Source organism: Passer domesticus, chromosome 9 (genome assembly GCF_036417665.1).
Source record: "Passer domesticus isolate bPasDom1 chromosome 9, bPasDom1.hap1, whole genome shotgun sequence".
Taxonomy (NCBI): Eukaryota; Metazoa; Chordata; class Aves; order Passeriformes; family Passeridae; genus Passer; species Passer domesticus.
This window is the reverse complement of record NC_087482.1, coordinates 2,006,119-2,012,118: the sequence shown is the minus strand read 5'-3', so window position 1 is coordinate 2,012,118 and position 6,000 is coordinate 2,006,119. Positions and strand designations below refer to the sequence as shown.

The 6,000-nt window shown below is 58.1% G+C and overlaps 1 long non-coding RNA gene across 1 annotated transcript; it reads left to right on the top strand.

Annotated features, from left to right (window-relative positions):
* The first annotated feature begins 379 nt into the window (after positions 1-379).
* Positions 380-2,345, top strand: LOC135307021 (uncharacterized). Its single transcript, XR_010367773.1, has 4 exons — positions 380-454; positions 542-643; positions 1,083-1,190; positions 2,282-2,345. It is a non-coding gene; the product is annotated as an uncharacterized LOC135307021 (long non-coding RNA).
* The last annotated feature ends 3,655 nt before the right edge of the window (positions 2,346-6,000 follow it).

Genomic DNA, 6,000 nt, shown 5'->3' with positions numbered 1-6,000 from the left:
TCCAGCCACCCCTCCCAGGGATGTTGCTGAGGGCAGGGAAAGAGTGTGGAGAGTGGCCAGCAGCCAGCCCAGAGCTCCCCAGGCCCCTGTGCACCTTTGGCCATGTCTATTCACATCTGGCTCCCATGGCCTTACCCGGCCCCCTGGCACTGCACAGTTCCCTGTGGCAGAAGTGGATCCCAGCACACCCTGGAAAATGTTCTCATCTGTGCTCCGTTCTAGATGAGGTTGCTGGGAAGGCTTCTCCATCAGCTTGGATGAAGAAAGTTTTGAAGCCCTTGGAGCCTCCTGCAGGTATGTTCTCAGCGTGCCACCAAGGAAGAATTGTAGACAAGCGGGCAGGAACCAGGTGACAGAAGCTTCTGTGGCTGTTGTGTTACAGATATGTCTCCAGGGAGGACTTCTCCAGCTCCTACCTTGGATGCTGCACCCAATCCCAGCTCCCATGGCAGGGGTGAGTAGTGTGTCCCTGCTGACCCCACAGGCTGAGCCCTGCTTTTGTGGGATCCATTCCTGGGAAATGGAACTACTTTCTCTTAAGGTCCTCCACCAGAAGAGACCAAAGGCATGGCAGACAAGAAATTCCAGAACCCATTTGAAATCATGTGGCAAATGCTGAAGGAAATGCTGCAGAGAAGACAAGGTGGGGGGATTTCCCGCATGCTTCCCCTGGGAGTCAGCAGCCGGGGGCTTTGGCAGCACATCTGGACACGCCGTGCCCGGCACAGCAGGAAGGGATCCATGGCAGCCTCGCTGCCCCGCTGCTGCTTTCACGCCCTGCAGGGCTGTTTCCCAGTCTGGCCTGGCTGCAGCTTCTGCCCAGCCTCTGTAGGAAGGCATTGGGCATCAGCTGACAGGCAGCCCAAACTGCACCATGGGCCTGAGATCTCCTGCGATTTCCCAGTCTCTGAGCAGATCAGGAGACACAGCTATTTGGAGGAGGAAGTGCTCTGGCCCAGACCCAAGACCGTGGACCTTTCCTGATCCTTATAAATTTTTTTGATAATTATTGCCTCCTGAGGATGTCACCTCCCAAATGGAAACAACTCCACCTGATCCAGCTGTGCCTTTCCTTTCTCCAGAATTGGATTTTGAGCCTGTGCAGAAGGAAGCATTTGCCGGAGGAAGCAGTGGTTCTGTGCCAGCCTCTGCTGCAGGAAGAGAGGCCATGCCAGGCACAGGCACAGGAGGTAATTGCTGTGCCGCTGGGCCTGAGCCCTGCTGAGGCTTGAGCTGCCCTCTCTGCTGCTTGGCAGTGCGGGCACAGCCTGGACTAGAGCGGCACAGCCCAGGGGAATTGTCCTGAGCAGGCTCAGGGCACTCGGGCACTGAGCAGTCCTGCTGGGGTCACTCCATGGGAGACATGTCCTGAAACCTGGCAGTGACTGCACAGGGTGCCCACGGTGGGGAAAGGACAGAGGGGGAGAGCAAGGCTCCAGTGTGTCCTAAGAGGGCCTGGCTGTTTGCCCTTGGATCTGGGAGCTGTCGCCGCAGAAGGAGGGCAGGAGGGACAGAGGGAGGGATGGAGGGATAGCGGTGGCACTGCCTGCTGCAGTTTGCCCCCGTGCTTTAGGGAGGATTTCCTCTGTGTGTGAGGGAGAGAGCCCCGGGGCCCTGGGCTACTCCAGCCACCCCTCCCAGGGATGTTGCTGAGGGCAGGGAAAGAGTGTGGAGAGTGACCAGGAGCCAGCCCAGAGCTCCCCAGGCCCCTGTGCAACTATGGGCATGTCAATTCGCATCTGGCTCCCACGGCCTTAGCCGACCCCCTGGCAGTGCCCAGTTCTCTGTGGCAGAAGTGGATCCCAGAATGCCACTGAGATCATTCTGATCTCTGCTCCCTTCTAGACTGGAATCATGACTTGGATTTTTTTGAAGCCCTGCTGGAAAATGGCTTGAAATTCCTGGAGGATGCTGGAGGTTATTCCTCCGTGTGCCTTTCTTGACAGAATAATCAGTGTCAATGTGACAAGAGCTCACTCATAAGCCATTTCCCTTAACATTATTTAAGGGTGAAGGATTCTGAAAATCTTGCCCTGCTCCCTTCTGGAGCCCTGAGGAATCCCACAGGATCGCTGTCATTGGGAGGAAGGAGCATTGATCTTTCAGTCTTCCTCCCATGTGCAATGCCAGTGTGTCCTTCCGTGTGCTCTGTGCAGTCACAGAGAAGAGCAGAGAGGGAAGGGGCCGGGCCCAGGGCTGTGCCCCGGGGCTGAGCCTTGTGGGCAGCCTGAGGATCTCCTGCAGTGCCACAGGAGCTCTTCTGTCCTGCCTTTCTTTGCAGCTGAACCTGCCGGTGAAGGCCCCACATCCAAGACTGAGCCTCTGGGAGATGCTGAGGGTAGGTCAAGGCCTTTCCCCTGGGAGAGCTGCCAGCTCAGAGCCCAAAGCTGGGCCAGGGAGGCAGCGCTGCAGGTGCCAGCACAGAACCATGCACGTGTGTGCCCTCGGCCTGCACAATCCCCTCACCGCTGCTGCGGCTCAGTGGTGCCCGTGCAGATCAGCAGAGATGGCAGAAGCTTCTGTGGCTGTTGAGTTACAGGTGTGTCTGCAGGGAGGACTTCTCCAGCTCCAGGGCTGGATGCTTGGCCCCAACCCAGCTCCCATGGCAGGGGTGAGTAGTGTGTCCCTGCTGACCCCACAGGCTGAGCCCTGCTTTTGTGGGATTCATTCCTGGGAAATGGAACTACTTTCTCTTAAGGTCCTCCAAAAGGAAAGACCCAAGATACTGCAGCCAAAATGTCTCATGAGTCAGATGAATTCCTGACACAAACACAGAAGGAAGCACCCGGAGGACAAGGTGGGTGCCTTTCCCTCATGCTTCCCCTGGGACTCAGCAGCCGGGGGCTTTGGCTGCACATCTGGACACGCCATGCCCGGCACAGTGGGAAGGGATCCATGGCAGCCTCGCTGCCCCGCTGCTGCTTTCACGCCCTGCAGAGCTGTTTCCCAACCTGGCCTGGCTGCAGCTTCTGCCCAGCCTCTGCAGGATAGAATTTGGCATTAGCTGATAGGGTGCCCCAACTGTACTGTGGGCCTGAGATCCCCTGCCATTTCCCAGTCTCTGAGAAGATCAGGATGTGCAGCTGTTTTCTCAAGGGAGTGCACTGGCCCAGCCCCAATTACCTGGGATTTTTCCTGATCTTTACCTGTGACTTTGACAAGCATTGCCTCATGAAGATGACACATCCCCAGTGGGGAATGTTTCCATTTGATCAAGTTGTCCCTTTTTTCCTTTTTCAAGTGAGGGACCAAAAGGCTGTGCAGAAGGAGGAACACCCAGGGAGAAGCAGTGGCTCATTGGCAGCCCCTGCAGCAGAAAGGAAGGCGATGCCAGACATGGGCACAGGCACAGCAGGTAATTGCTGTGCAGGGCTCAGCCCTGGCCGGGGCTGTGTGGCAGCAGCTCTTCCCCCAGGGCCTGCCCTTGCCCGGCCTGGCAGCAGCCAAAGCTGGAGGCGCCTCGGCTTCCAGGCCTCTGGAGCTGGTTCAGAGCCCCGGGGAAACGGGACTGGTGCAGCAACGTCCCTGGCGCTGCAGCTGCTGCGGAGCTGGCCCTGAGTGCCCAGAGGCCCAAGGCACAGGAACAGCCCCGAGCGGGAGCCCTGCCGCCAGCCCAGGGCCAGAGCCAGCCCTGGCTCCCGACTGGGCAGGGGCTGCGCTGGGTCCTGACAGGGCCTGAGCCTGTCCCCTGGGGCTGGGGGAGCTGTCACGGGGCAGGGAGGGCCAGGGGTGGCAGTGGCTGCTCAGGGATGGCTTTGGCCCGTGTCCCTGGCAGCAGCCACTGCCCAAGCAGCTGCGCTGCCCCCGGGCTCTCCTCCCGGCCTGCTGGGCTTTGTTGGCTGGCACAGCCTGTGCCAAGGGCCGGCAAGGTGCCTGCAGGCCCCAGCTCTGGGGGAAACAGAGAACGTCCTGCCCGTATTCACCGTGCTGCCAGCTCAGCAGTGCAGCACAGCACGGGCTCACGCTCCCCATCGCTCCCACAGATGCAGCCGGCACCACAAGACCTGTTCCCAATGCCCAGGATGGCCTCGGAAGGGGTTTCTGTCAGGGAACCGGCTGCTGGCTGGGGTTACTGCCAGGCGTCCTTTGTTTGGAGCTTGTCTTCATGTTGTGCTGCTTTGGAATCGGGTATTCCTGGAACAGAAAACAGTGAGTGTTTTGTTGCTCTCCCCCACAAACAGCTTCTTTTGAAAGTCTAACGTTGTCAAGGAACACTCCCATTGAGACTGCAGTGGGTTTGTGGCCAGTCCATGATTGTCCAAATAACTCTGCTGAGGGTTCTGCTGCTGCCCAGTGCTTCCATTGGCCTCTCAATTGCTGGGCCTTGTCCTGGGGGCCCCACTGGGGCTGCAGCCAGAGCTGGCTCCCACTGAGGCTGCCTGGCCAAGAGCAGCCCCAGGGGCACAGGGCAGAGGCAGAGGGAGGTGGGGAGGAGAAAGAGCAGGGCCGAGGTTGCCCTTGAAAGGCAGAGGCGCTGTGGGGCCCGCTCCTGGCCAGGGACCCTGCCCAGAGCCGTGCCCTGCTGGCCGGGGCCTTGAGGGGCAGCTGTCCAGCTGGGCCCAGCTGTGCCAGCAGCTCCAGCCGTGCTGGGGAGCCTTGCCAGTTATGGGCCCTGCTGTGCACGAGGGTCCCTGTGTGCCACTGGCAGCTGGGGCCTCAGCCACCTCCTCTCTGCACAGGAGCACCTCGGGACAGGAGTTGGAAGACGGTGGCTGCACCTCACAGCCAGACAGCGTGAGCAGCTCCTCCAGCAGCAGGAACGACCTGGACAGCCCTCTCAAGTGTTCTGTGAAGAGGACCCCAGAACAACCAACTACGAGGAAGCCTCTTATTGCCCCGTAGATCCCACTGCCACCTGCTCTCCCCATGGGCCTCCCCAAGCTTCCTTCATTCCTTTTTTTCTCTCCGTCTGTCCCATCCCAGCCAACCCGAGTTCCTCTAGGGACCCCAGGACCAGCCCAGCACCTTCCAGCCCCTCCTCAGACCAACACATCCCTTCCTCTGCCCCTGAGCCCCCTGGCCTTGCCCTCTAAGCAGCACTGAAGGTGACACCCCACCCTCCCCCCCCCCCCGCTTGCAGAGTAGGCAATGGCCCATTCCTCTGTTGAAATAAAGAGAAGGATCTGTGTTGTGGTTTGAAAGCAAAACCAGTGAGAGACTCCAAGTTAGAAATACAATTTATTAGGAAAAGGGGAAAAAAAACCAAAATACATGCAATAATACAAAAGAAAAACCACTGACAGGCTCAGAATACAGCCTGACACCCTGCTAGTTAGGGTGGTGGTAGCAGTCCAGATGAAATGGACTTGTGGAAGTGGTGATCCTGTAGAAACAATCTGGTAGCTCTCATCCTCTGGAAAAGCAGTGGGTAAGGGCGGCGGTTCCTCTGGGAATCCAGTGGAAAGACTGCTTGTTGTGTCCCAAAACCCAGATTATATCCAGCTGGGGATGCTTAGCTCCTCCCCCATGGGCAGAGCATCTCACAGTGGGCTGATATCATTCTGCCTCATGCTGTGGGTCCTTGATTAGCCATGAAACAGAAATGGCTCTGGGAGGGAGTTATCTCTGAGTCATGTGGCAAGACATTGATGGGCCCATTAACAGGAGATGAGGAAGAAACAATGCCCCTCCTGGTTTCAGTAGCTCTTGAGGATGGCATTAGAATACATCTTTACACTGCAACCCAGGACAAGCGGTCACCCCAGTGTCCAGGTGGCAGCAGCAGCAAAGCCCACCCAGCACCAGCACTGACTGAGCTCCACGCCCAGGAGGAGCTGTGGATGCCCACGGTGTGGGCAGGCAGAAGCCAGGCCGGGGCTGCTGTTGAAATGGAGGTTTTGGGCCGCTCACAGGCTCAACACAGTTGGCTGTGATTGGTCATCAAGTGAAAACAATCCACATGGACCAATGGAAGATGCACCTGTTGCATTCCACAGCAGCAGACAGTTATTGTTTACATTTCTTTCCTGAGGCCCTCAGCTCCTCATGAGGGGAAAAATC